The sequence below is a fragment of the Chiloscyllium punctatum genome, chromosome 40 (genome assembly GCF_047496795.1).
Source record: "Chiloscyllium punctatum isolate Juve2018m chromosome 40, sChiPun1.3, whole genome shotgun sequence".
Classification (NCBI taxonomy): domain Eukaryota; kingdom Metazoa; phylum Chordata; class Chondrichthyes; order Orectolobiformes; family Hemiscylliidae; genus Chiloscyllium; species Chiloscyllium punctatum.
The window spans coordinates 42,591,993-42,605,431 of NC_092778.1; positions in this window are offsets into that span (position 1 = coordinate 42,591,993).

Below are 13,439 nucleotides of genomic sequence, written 5' to 3' on the forward strand. Positions count from 1 at the left end.
AAAAAATTTCCCCTCACGATCTTATTTCAATCTCTCTCCTCTCACCTTAAAAATATGCTCTCTAGTCTTGTAATCCCCTGCGAGTAACCCTACCTATACCCCTCATGACTTTTTAAACCTCTATAAGGTCACTTCTCAACCTCCTGTGCTCCAGTGAACAAAATCCCAGCCCATCCAGCCTTACTTTATAACTCAAACCTTCCAATTCCAGCAACATCCTGTTAAATTTCTTTTGAATCCTCTCTAGCTTAATAATATCCTTCCCATAACATAAACTGGAAAAACCCAATCCAACTTTGTCAAACTTGAAAGGGTTCAGAAAAGATTTACAAGATGTTGCCAGGATTGGAGAGTTTGAGCTATAGGGAGAGGCTAAATAGGCTGGGGCTGTTTTCCCTGGACCGGCAGAGGCTGAGGGGTGACCTTATAGAGGTTTAAAAAATCATGTGGGGCATCGATAAGATAAATAGACAAGGTCTTTTCCCTGGGTTGGGGGAGTTCAGAACTAGAAGGCATGGGTTTAGGGTGAGGGGGGAAAGAATTAAAAGGGACCTAAGGGACAACTTTTTCACACAAAGTGTGGTGCATATATGGAATGAGCTGCCAGAGGAAGTGGCAGAGGCTGGCACAATTACAACATTTAAAAGGCATCTGGATGTTACATGAAAATAGCAGGGGTTTAGAGAGATATGGGCCAAGTGCTGGCAAATGGAACTAGATTAATTTAGGATACGTGGTGGGCATGGACAAGTTGAATTGAAGAGTATGTTTTCATGCTGTATATCTCTATGACTGTATAACTCAACCCTTCAGCCATTTGTCCATGACAATATTCCATTTGGAGACAAAGGTTTGTTTTCACACTGATAATATTTTTAATTTATTCAAAGGAATGTTGGTTCCTCTAGCTAGGCCAGCATTTATTGTCAATCCTTAACTATCCTGGAGAAGAATATGGCAATGTGCCTTCTTCAATTTCTTATACCATCAAGTTGAGGCTTAATCCTGGATCAGTAAGACCTTGCCAGAAAACTATGAAATGTACCTGAAAAATGAGAGCCATAGACTACTAGAAGCTACAACTTTGGATTGCATGCATATTGAACAATGAATGAAGCACGATATAGAGAGTACTAAGTGATGCCACAACCAATGGACTAAATCAAAGCTCTACAGTGCTTCCACATTCAGTCATGAATAATGTTGAACAATTAAACAAATAAAGGGAGAAGGGTTTATCAACATCCCCGCCCACAATAGCATTGCATGGAGAAAACAATGGGGAATTATACATATGGGAGAGACAATGCTGAAGTGTATGCAACCATCTTCAGGCAGAAAAAGTGAATGGATGTTACATTTTGACCTCTACCCGAGGACCTTAATACCTCAGATGCTACTCTTCAGCCAATTGGATTCACTCCACATGACGCTGTGAGACTTTTTGACCAGAAGCTGTAGCAATAAGAAAAGTTTGAGATAACTTTAAAATATTTGGGCCATCAGTAATTATTTTTAAAAATTCAAAAGCACTTAAGAGTTTGAATCACATATAAAGGGATAAATTATAAGTTTTGAATAGCAATTGCTAGGTAGTGCAGAATTTTTGAAAAGTGAGACAATTTAGAGTAAAGACAAAAGAGTAGCGAGTACTTCAAAAGTCAGCTCTGATAGGCTGGGACATTGCATAGAGAATACAATGGTAACAATAGGCCCTCCAAGCTTCTGTGTAATTCAAAAATTATGCAAGGTTTGAACATATTGTAACTGAGCCATATTAGTGAAGACTCCATGCAAGATCCACCTTCATATCAAGAAAACCCTGATTATATCCATCAACATAGCTCTGTGAATTTAATCCAGCAACCCCCATGAAATTCACAAGAGTGGGTGTTTTTCAGGTAATTAACCAAGTTTGAGGAAAAATTAACTAAATTTATTGTGAAGTATTGTTTATGAGTGTTTTAATAAAACTAAGTTTGAATTGTAGATCTTTGTTTGTCTCATACACTAACAGCACCCGGGGAAACACATCTTATGAGTAATAAACTATTCAAGGTGTCTATATTGAATATTTCATGGCATGTGAAATTTACCAGCAACACAGCAAATGGAGCATTGATATACAGAGGTATCTTGGCATATAATTTAATAATTCTCTGAAAGTAACAACACAAATAGATAAGGTGGGAAAGAAGATGTACAGCATGCTTGGGTTCATTGGCTGGGGCACTGAGTATAAAAGTGGTAAGTCATCTGACAGTTGTATAACACTTCAGTTGGGCTACATTTGGAGTACTGTGCCCAGTTCTGGTCACCACACTGTAAGATGGATTTGGAGGCTTTGGAGAAAATGCAGAAGAAATTTACCAAGATGTTGCCTGAATTGGAGTGGTTTAGCCATAAGGAGAGGATGGAAAACTTAGATTATTTTTGCTAGATCATTGGAGGCTGACGGAGCAACCTGATAGACCTATATAAAATAATGAGAGGTATGTATAGGGTGGATAGTCAAAGCCTTTTTCTCAGGGTGAAAATGTCAGAGTGCATAGGTTTAAATTGAAAGAGAGAAAGTTTAAAGAAGATATGCGAAGAATTTCTTTTACACAGAAGGTGGTAGATGCTTGGATTGTGCTACCAAAAATGGTGGTAGGTGCAGATGCAATAGCAAGATTTAAGAGGCATTTAGACAGACACCTGTATCAGGGAATAGATGGCATTATGGGGGTGCAGATGTGATGGGCCAAAGGGCCTGTTCCTGTGCTGTACTGTTGTATATTCGATTAAGCTCAATTGATTATCTTCAATTGGTTAATGCAAGTTGTGTGGAAAGAAAAACATTGTTTTGGACCAATGACTGTGGAAAATAACACTCACATTACCATTGTACAGTAACAATAGGAAAATATTTGCTTAAGCTGTTCAAATTTTTCAGGTACCTTACATTTCCAGAGTAATTTGAGGTAAATTGGGCACTTTGCAGTCTGAAAGTGATTGCCCAATTGTTGCCTAATTCATGTTTGATCAGGATAGCCATTCTCCAACAAGATTGCTTTGATGTGCACTTTCCCTGCATCACCTTGCAAAGTGAGCAACTGTTGATAAGACCAACCTTATGAAATTTGGAGGTATACAAATTTGGTACAAAATTATTTCTGGTTAGATTTTCCATTTGTTTTTTATTTTTCCCAATACAAACTGGTTATACCAGTTAGATATATTTGTAATTTTAATCAAGTTTCAAATTATTTTCCCTTCTTATTGATTCAATGAGCCAATTCGTGGGACATACAGCCTAAAGTACTTGTCATTAACCAGCACTGAAATTCATACACAACCTTGTTCAATTGTATAGTAGGCACACTGCCATTTTGGACTGACAACATCACCCTGGTAGCATTTTCATGCTGTCCTGTTCATCAATGTGCTTGTTGATAAACCTGCTAATAGGATCATTCCACTACTATCTACTGCAAGCCATCATTTACTGCTAACTATACTCATTCATATTTAACAGGCTGGAAAAATACCAGTTTCCAAAGTCCATTTGAAGTGCATGCATATTCCTTGCGCATTCCCTTTTATTTTGCACAGAACTAAATTACACAGACAACATCATTAACAATATATGAAGAATCTCTATGTACTGAAATTTACGTTAAGACACAACAAATAGGGAGGTGTGCAGCTGAGACCATAACTGTCTGGAATACTGGCACAAACTTCGTAGCTGGTGCTTGCACTCCCGAACCTGGTCCAGCTTTAGCCTTTACTTCCAGCCCTGACAGTCTCTGGAACATACACACTAAACAACACCACCACCATGTGGCCGAACATGTTAACTCTTCCTCCCACTCCGCCAAGGACATGCAAGTCCTGGGCCTGCTCCACTGCCAAATGCCTGGTGGAAGAATGCCTTATCTTCCACTTGGGACCCTCCAACCTGCTGAGCCTGATGCACATGATCAACCTTGCTCACTTACCCAGCCTCAGTCACTTACTCAACCAACCTTACCCAGTCAACTAGTCTCACGTACCAACTAGCCTCAGTCAACAGGTGCTGGGGTAGCAGGCCATGGAGAGAGAGATCCAGATTGAAGACTATACAGTGGTCTAAGAGCTCCTTTGTTTGCTCAAAGTAGACAAAGTATAATCACACCTACAAAATTGGATAGGATTCCCAAGAGAACAATATTTGCTGAATGATCCCAATTGTGTTAATAATGAAACTAACAACCAATTTAATAAAATCTGTTGAGGTCTCGAACTAACAAAGTGACAAATTTACCCTTGCTATAAGCAGCATATATTCATATGTAGGTCGTTTTCTTTTTAATTATTGGGAAGTTTTGGGATCCTATCGTTCCTTGTTTCTTTTTCCTGGCCAACCAGTAGCCAACTTGCTTAACAATCAGAAACCTTTCCTTCAGATTGTGATTGTTTGAAATCTTTGTGTTTTCTATTTGTCCTGATGAATGTAAGACAAAAGCTTCCACAATATTTCATTTTTTAAAGATCAGCAATACTCATTTTGTTGAATACTAAAAATCTTATGACACTCGACTTGGAACCAGAATCTTCGAGGAGAAAGTGAGGACTGCAGAAGCTGGAGATCAGAGCTGAAAATGTGTTGCTGGAAAAGCGCAGCAGATCAGGCAGCATCCAAGGAGCAGGAGGATTGACATTTCAGACATGAGCCCTTCTTCAGGAATCCTGAAGAAGGGCTCATGCCCAAAACGTCAATTCTCCTGCTCCTTGAATGCTGCCTGATCTGCTGCGCTTTTCCAGCAACACATTTTCAGCTTGGAACCAGAATCAACAGGAAGGAGGTTGAAAAAAGGAGGCCACTTTGTAAACAAAAAAGCAGGAAAGAGAAGAGTTGGCAAGAGCAGACAGTTAGCCATGTCAGAAAGCGCGATTCCTAATGGCCAGGAAGCACAGTCTAAGATTATTACTGTTGCTGTTGTTTTAGCTTGTGAATGGTTGAAAACACAAAATTGGCCATAGCCAATGGACATTTTCAGTAGACCCATGTTACCACAACCTACAGGAGCTGACAGCAGAGAAGGTTTTTGAAAGAAGTGTTCCACAGTATATACAAACAAAATTCTGTTCACATGAAAGCTGCTGCATATGAAGAGTCAGCTAACTCCTTGAAAGAAAGTAGTGGAATGCTGCCCGAGGAATTGCTTGGATTGTGTAGCCAAAGCTTACATCATTTAATCGGAGTGCCATAAGGCTTCTTTTTGGACCAGTTTGGACAGGCCTCACCAATCAAACTAATTCATAGCAAAAGTGAGACCAAGTTCTTTGGATATTAGACTTACTAATCCTTTGTCCCTTTCAGTGTCAGGTCAGATTGCCTGCAGGTGCCGGGAAGATAGTATGCCCAGGTTGTGCACGAAAATCTTGAAGGAACAAGTAGCCATGATCAAACAAGGTTTGGGAGTGACGCTTCCTCTCCTTTACAATTAAGAATGCAGTCATCAGGTGCAAGGTGTTCTCAGTGCTGCTGTACATGTTATACATAGGCCTGGCCCATTCCTTATTCCAGCACTGTCATGAATACCTGAGCCATCTTTTGCTGTACCTAGAGATCAATGTTCACTTGACCATGATATACAAAACTTGAGATTGAAGCAAAAAAATGTACACAACATTTACCCTCAACCTGATGGCCATATTTGTGTGTTGATACACCAAGCTGTGTAGATCCAACACTAAATGAATCCACATGCTGAGATTGTACCTGTTCCCTGAGTTGTGAAGGATGGGTCTGGATGGTGCTGAGCCATCTGTCCTTCATTGACAGCTCAGTGCAGAAAAATCCCTTTGGCCACAAGTCCATCAGGCAGTGGTTAGCATGTAATGTCCTAGGGGACCTGCAGGAAAAGAAGAAGATATTTTTGGATGGCTTCCAAGCAGACTGTCAAAGTTGTTTAGCAGAATACTTCATCACCATAACTTTATAAACAGGTACAGAGACTTAGCTCGGCTGGCACGGAGTCATAGAGCCATACAGCACGGACACAAATGCTTCGGTCCAACCAGTCTATGCCAAGCATAATCCCAAACTAAACTAACCCCACCTGCCTACTTCTGGCCCATATCCTTCCAAGTTTTCCTATTCATGTATCTATCCAAATGTCTTTTAAATGTGATTGTACCTTCATCTACTGCTTCCTCAGAAGCTTCATTCCACATGCGAATCACCCTCTGTGTAAAAGGTTTACCTCTTGTGTCTTTTTAAAATCTCTCTCCTCTCCCCTTAAAAATGTGCCCCCTAGTCTTGAAATCACCCATTCTAGGGAAAAGGCAACTACCATCAACTCTATCTATACCTCGCAGTATTTTATAAACTTCTATCAGATCGCTGCCTCAACCTCCTATGCTTCAGTGAAAAGAAGTCTCAAACTATCCAGCCTTTCTTTATAACTCAATCCTTCCATACCCGGCAACATCCTAGTAAATCTCTTCTGAACCCTCTCCAGCTTGATAATATCCTTCCTGCAACTGGGCAGACAGAACTGGACACAGAAGAGGCCTCATCAATGTCCTGTATCACCTCAATATGACTTCCTAACTCCTACACTCAAAGGACTGAGCAATGAGGGCAAACATGCTAAACGCCCGTTTAAACACCATGTCTATGTGTGATACAAACTTCAAATAATTGTGTACCTGCAGCACCCCTAGGTCCCTCTGCTCTACAACACTACCCAAGATCCTACTATTAATTATATAAGCCATACCCTTATTTATTGTACCAAAATGCAATACCTTACATTTATCAGATTGAACTCCATTTGCTATTTATCAGCCCATTGACCCATTTGATCAAGATTCCTTTGTAATCTTAGAAAACCTTCTTCACTTTCAACTCTGCCACCAATTTTGGTGTTGTCCGCAATCTTACTAACCACACCTTCTATATTCTCATCCAAATCATTTGTATAAATGATAAACAAACAAAGACCCAGAACCGATCCCTGTGGAACACCGCTGCTCACAGGTTTCCAGTCTGGAAAGCAACCCTCTACCATTACTCTATCTCCCATGATTAAGTCAATAATGTATCCAATTGGCAAGCTCACCCTGAATCCCACATGACCTAACTTTACAAATTAGTCTACCATGTGGAACCTTGCCAAAGGTTTTACTAAAATCCAAATAAACAGCGTCTACTGCTCTGCCATTATCAATCTTTTTGGTAACTTCCTCAGAAAACTCAATCAAATTTGTGAGACACAATTTTCCTTGCACAAAAACATGCTGACTATCCCTAATCAATTTTTGCCTCTCTAAGTATCCACAAATCCTAACTTTTATAATCACTTCCAATGATTTCATAAATGATTTGAATGTGAGTATGAGAGGTATAGTTAATAAGTTTGCAGATGACATCAAACTTAGATGTGTAATGGACAGCGAAGAAGGTTGCCTCAGATTACAACGGGATCTTGATCAGATGGGCCAATGCGCTGAGAAGTGGCAGATAGAGTTTAATTTAGATAAACACGAGGTGCTGCATTTTGGGAAATCAAATCTTAGCAGGACTTATACACTTAATGGTAAGGTCCTAGGGAGTGTCCTTGGAGTGCAGGTTCATGTTCTTTGAAAGTAGAGCCGCAGGTAGGTGAGATAGCGAAGAAGGCGTTTGATATTCTTTCCTTTATTGGTCAGAGTATTGAGTACGGAAGTTGGGAAGTCGTGTTGCAGCTGTACAGTACATTGGTTAAGCCACTTTTGGAATATTGTGTGCAGTTCTGGTCTCCTTTCTATTGGAATGATATTGTGAAACTTGAAAGGGTTCAGAAAAGATTTACAAGAATGTTGGCAGGTTTGGAGAAATTGAGCTATTGGGAGAGGTTGAATAGGCTTGGGCTGTTTTCCCTGGAGCATCAGAGGCTGAGGGGTGATTAGATTAGATTACATTACAGTGTGGAAACAGGCCCTTCGACCCAACAAGTCCACACCGAAGTGCAACCCACCCATACCCCTACATTTACCCCTTACCTAACACTACGGGCAATTTAGCGTGGCCAATTCACCTGACCTGCACATTTTTGGACTGTGGGAGGAAACCGGAGCACCCAGAGGAAACCCACGCAGACACGGGGAGAATGTGCAAACTCCACACAGTCAGTCGCCTGAGGTGGGAATTGAACCCGGGTCTCAGGTGCTGTGAGGCAGCAGCGCTAACCACTGTGCCACCGTGCCTCATATAGGTTTATAAAATCATGAGCTGTATGGATAGGATAAATAGATAAAGTCTTTTCCCTGAGGTGGGTGAGTTCAGAACTAGAGGGCATAGGTTTCGGATGAGAGGGGAAAGGTATAAAAGAGACCTACGGGGCAACATTTTCATGCAGAGGGTCGTACATGTATGGAATGACCTGCCAGAGGAAGTAGTGGAGGCTAGTACAACTGTAACATCTAAAAGGCATCTGGATGGGTATATGAAAAGGAAGGGTTTGGAGGGATATGGGCTGGGTGCTGGCAAGTCGGACTAGATTGGGTTGGACCAAAGGGTCTGTTTCCATGCTGTACATCTCTATGACTCGATGACTCTAATTTATCCACAATCAAAGTCAGACTTACAGGTCTTTAGTTCCCTGGTTTCTCCTCACAACTTTTCTTAAACAAAGGTACAACATTAGCCACACTCCAGTCATCAGGCACTTCACCTATAGTTAAAGATGATGAAAATATTTCTGTGAAAGGTGTCATAATTTCCTCTCTTATTCCCATCAGGTTCGAGGATGCATTAGATCAGGTCCCAGAAATTTATTCACCTTTTCAGTCTCTAAAACCTCCCAAACTTCCTCTTCTGTAACATGGAATCTTTTTTTGTCTGCATTCTCTAGTCTCCATTTCTTTCTCCACAATAAAAACTGATGCAAAATATTCATTTATTATCTCTCCCATCTCCTGTGGTTAAAATAAAGGTGACTTCCTTGATTTTTAAGAGGCCCTACCCTCTCTCTAGTTACCTTCTTGTTCTTAATGTATTTGTAGAATCTGTTTGGATTATCCTTAACCTTACCTACCAATGCTAACTCATATCCCCTCTTTGCCTTCCTGATTTATCTCTTAAGAATGCCCCATACTCTTCATATTGATTAAGAGATTCAGTTGAACCAAGTTGTCTGTGTCTAACATAAGATTCCCTTTCATCCTTGACTAGGACCTCAATATCTTTATTCATCCATTGTTCCTGAATCTTACCAGCCTTACCCTTCGTTCTAACAGGAACAAAATGCCTGTGAACTCTTACCATCACACTCTTGAATGCTTCCCACTTGTCAGATGCCCTTTTACCTGCGAACAGCCTACTCCAATCAACCTTTGCAAGTTCTTGTCTCATTCCATTAATATTTGCCTTACTGCAACTAAACATTTTGACTTTTATGGAAGGACTAGCCTTTACCATAAGCATTTTGAAACTCATAGAATTATGATCATTGGACCCAAAGTGTTCCCCTACTTTTACTTCAATCATCAGCCCTGTCTTATTTCCCAAAAGAATGCCTAATTTTGCTCCTTCTTTAACAAAAACATCCACATAAATAAAATATTCTTGAACACATCTGACAAATTCTTCACTATCCAAACAGTTAATACTATGGTATCCCCAGTCAATGTTTGGAAAATTAAAAACCCCCAATATTACAACCTTATTATGCTATATATCTGAGATTTCCCTATATATTTGTTTCTCAATTTCCCTCTTACTTTTGAGGGTTATATAGTATAATCCCATCAAAGTGATCTTTCCTTTTTTATTTGTAATTTCTACCCATACATTTTCACGGGATGATTTTCCAGAAATATCTTCTCTAGTTACCACTTAATCAAAAATGCCAACCCCCTCCTTTCTTGCCGTCTTTTCTATCCTTCCTTCAGCATCTAAAACCTCGAACATTGAGCTACCAGTCTTGTCCATTTCCTCTGTCATTGCTATGACATCCCAATTCCATGTTCTTAATGACATCCCAATTCCATGTTCTTAATGACATCCCAATTCCATGTTCTTAAACATGCCCTGAGTTCATCAGCCTTACCTGTAAGACCCTTTGCATTGAAATAAATACAATTTAGTTACTACATACTCTGGCTCTCTCTTGCCTTTATTTTCTAATTGATGTGCTCCCCTCACATTCAGAATTTTCCCCATCAATCCTTCTGTTTACACTGCCACTTAGAATTCCTCCACTTCCCCTCTCTATCAGTATAAAGTCTCCGTTAATGGAATGTGCAAATCTCCCTGTTAAGATATTGGTCCCTTTCCAGTTCAGGTCAGACCCATCCTTTTTGAACTGGTCTTTTTTATCCCAAAAGACATTCCAGTTGTCCAACAACCTGAATCCCTGAACAATACATCAGCTCTTCAGCTATTGAATTATCTCCTTTATCCTTTTGTTCCTTCTCTTGTTTGTGTTTGGCATTGGGAGTAAACCAGAAATTAGTACTTTTAAGGTTCTATTTTTTAATCTTCTACCTAACGTCTTAAATTCACTCTGTACTGCTTTAATCTTTTCCCTGAAAATGTAATTCCTACCAATGTGTACAACAATTACTGGCTTCTCAACCTCACCTCTATCATGTTTAGAGACATCCTTAAAGGCTGTTGCTGTTAGATCCTAAATTTCTACATCTCACCCTCTCTCTGCACATTGCCCTCTCGGAGTTGACCTCCTTGTGGAATGTTCCTTTGTAAAAGGTCTGGAAAGAGATGTGGTGAATTTTGTCAATATTCATACCGAGCAGCCGCTATGCAGATATCTGTGCTCTTTGGGGAATGTCCAGGGATGCACACTAAGTCACACATCAATGACATCTGGCAGACTATCAACTTTGTAAAAGACTTTGTGCAAAAACCTACTAGTCTTCTCGAGTACAGAATTGTCCTGAACTGTTGCTCATAAGCACATTCAATGGTCCAGGACTGCATACTGAGGGATACCAAAATTTGGGCAACAGCTACAGAGGTGCAATGGGGAAAAATTGATGTCTAAGCCCTTTCAGCCATTGTACACTGCAGGACTGCAAACTGTAGAACCACCTTAAGCTATGTGCCTTACACAGAATGTACATCGTGAACATCAAGACTATTGGAATAGTAATGATGCATCTCAGAGTTGTATAGAGAAAAGCTTATTTGTATACAGTAATACTTGCCATAACTTTCAATGTGAAATGTTTTTCCATCACTCTGTAACCTTACATATGTATTGAAAGTATTAAAAATGGTCAGTGCTGCCACATCTCTTGAAAAAATAATATAAATAATTAAGAATGCTATAATCATATTGAGGCATCTAAGAGTGAAACATGCTGAGAGGTTGAATTTAATTTCAGATTCTGAAATATTGAAGTTGAAATGTTCTGTAATATACTTTTCAAATGCTATAAATGAAGTATATTTTTGAGAAAAAAATATATTGAGATAACTAAGGGTAGATCATGATATTTGGAGATAAGTGGAATTTTGTTGCATGTGCTGTTAATTAACAAGATTATAGGAGAAAGTGAGAACTGCAGATGCTGGAGATCAGAGCTGAAAATGTGTTGCTGGAAAAGCACAGCAGGTCAGGCAGCATCCAAGGAGCTGGAGAATCGACGTTTCGGGCATGAGCCCGAAGGATGCGGAAGAATTGTTCGATGTCTCGCCGCGTGTTGAACTCGTTAATCTGAGAGCATAGGGGAACGAAGATTAGGCCTCTGCTGAGGCCTTCGCCTCTGCGCCTACTTCTTCAACCAGGATTCTTGCCCACTCTCTGATGACCCCTTCTCCCGCCTCCAACACACCCCATCCACCTGGACACCTCGCGCTGGCCTCTTACCTGCCCTCGATCTCTTCATAGCCAACTGCCGCCGCGACATTAACCGCCTCAACCTCTCCACCCCTCTCACCCACTCCAACCTCTCACCCTTGGAACATGCAGCCCTCCACTCCCTCCGTTCCAATCCCAACCTTACTATCAAACCGGCAGACAAGGGAGGCGCGGTCGTAGTTTGGTGCACCAACCTTTACACCGCTGAGGCTAAACGCCAGCTCACGGACACCTCCTCCCACCACCAAACCATCATCTCCCAGACCATCCATAACCTCATCACCTCAGGGGATCTCCCATCCACCGCCTCCAACCTCATAGTCCCACAACCCCGCACCGCCCGTTGCTACCTCCTGCCCAAAATCCACAAACCTGACTGCCCCGGCCGACCCATTGTCTCAGCCTGCTCCTGCCCCACCAAACTCATCTCTGCATACCTCGACACGGGCGTGTCCCCCTTAGTCCAAGGACTCCCCACCTACGTTCGGGACACCACCCACGCCCTCCACCTCCTCCATGATTTTCGCTTCCCCGGTCCCCAACGCCTTATTTTCACCATGGACATCTAGTCCCTGTACACCTCCATTCCCCCATCACGAAGGACTCAAAGCCCTCTGCTTCTTCCTTTCCCGCCGTACCAACCAGTACCCTTCCATCGACACCCTCCTTCGACTGACTGAACTGGTCCTCACTCTGAACAACTTCTCTTTCCAATCCTCCCACTTCCTCCAAACCAAAGGAGTAGCCATGGGCACCCGCATGGGCCCCAGCTATGCCTGCCTCTTCGTAGGATACGTGGAACAGTCCATCTTCCGCAGCTACACTGGCACCACCCCCCACCTTTTCCTCAGCTACATCGATGACTGTATCGGCGCTGCCTCGTGCTCCCACGAGGAGGTTGAACAGTTCATCCACTTTACCAGCTTCCACCCCGACCTCAAATTTACCTGGACAGTCTCAGACTTGTCCCTCCCCTTCCTAAACCTTTCCATTTCTATCTCGGGCGACCGAATCAAAACGGACATTTACTATAAACCGACCGACTCCCACAGCTACCTAGACTACACCTCCTCCCACCCTGCCCCCTGTAAAAACATCATCCCATATTCCCAATTCCTTCGTCTCCGCCGCATCTGCTCCCAGGAGGACCAGTTCCAATACCGAACAACCCAGATGGCCTCCTTCTACAAAGACTGCAATTTCCCCCCAGACATGATCGATGATGCTTTCCACCGCATCTCCTCCACTTCCTGTTCCTCCGCCCTTGAGCCCCACCCCTCGCCACCAGGACAGAACCCCACTGATCCTCACCTACCACCCCACCAACCTCCATATACATTGTATCATTTGTCATCATTTCTGCCACCTCCAAACAGACCCCACCACCAGGGATATATTTTCCTCCCCTCCCCTATCAGTGTTCCGAAAAGACCACTCCCTCTGTGACTCCATCGTCAGGTCCACACCCCCCACCAACCCAACCTCCATTCCCTGCACCTTCCCCTGCAACCGCAAGAAATGCAAAACTTGCACCGACACCTCCCCCCTTACTTCCCTCCAAGACCCCAAGGGATCCTTCCATATCCACCACAAATTCACCTG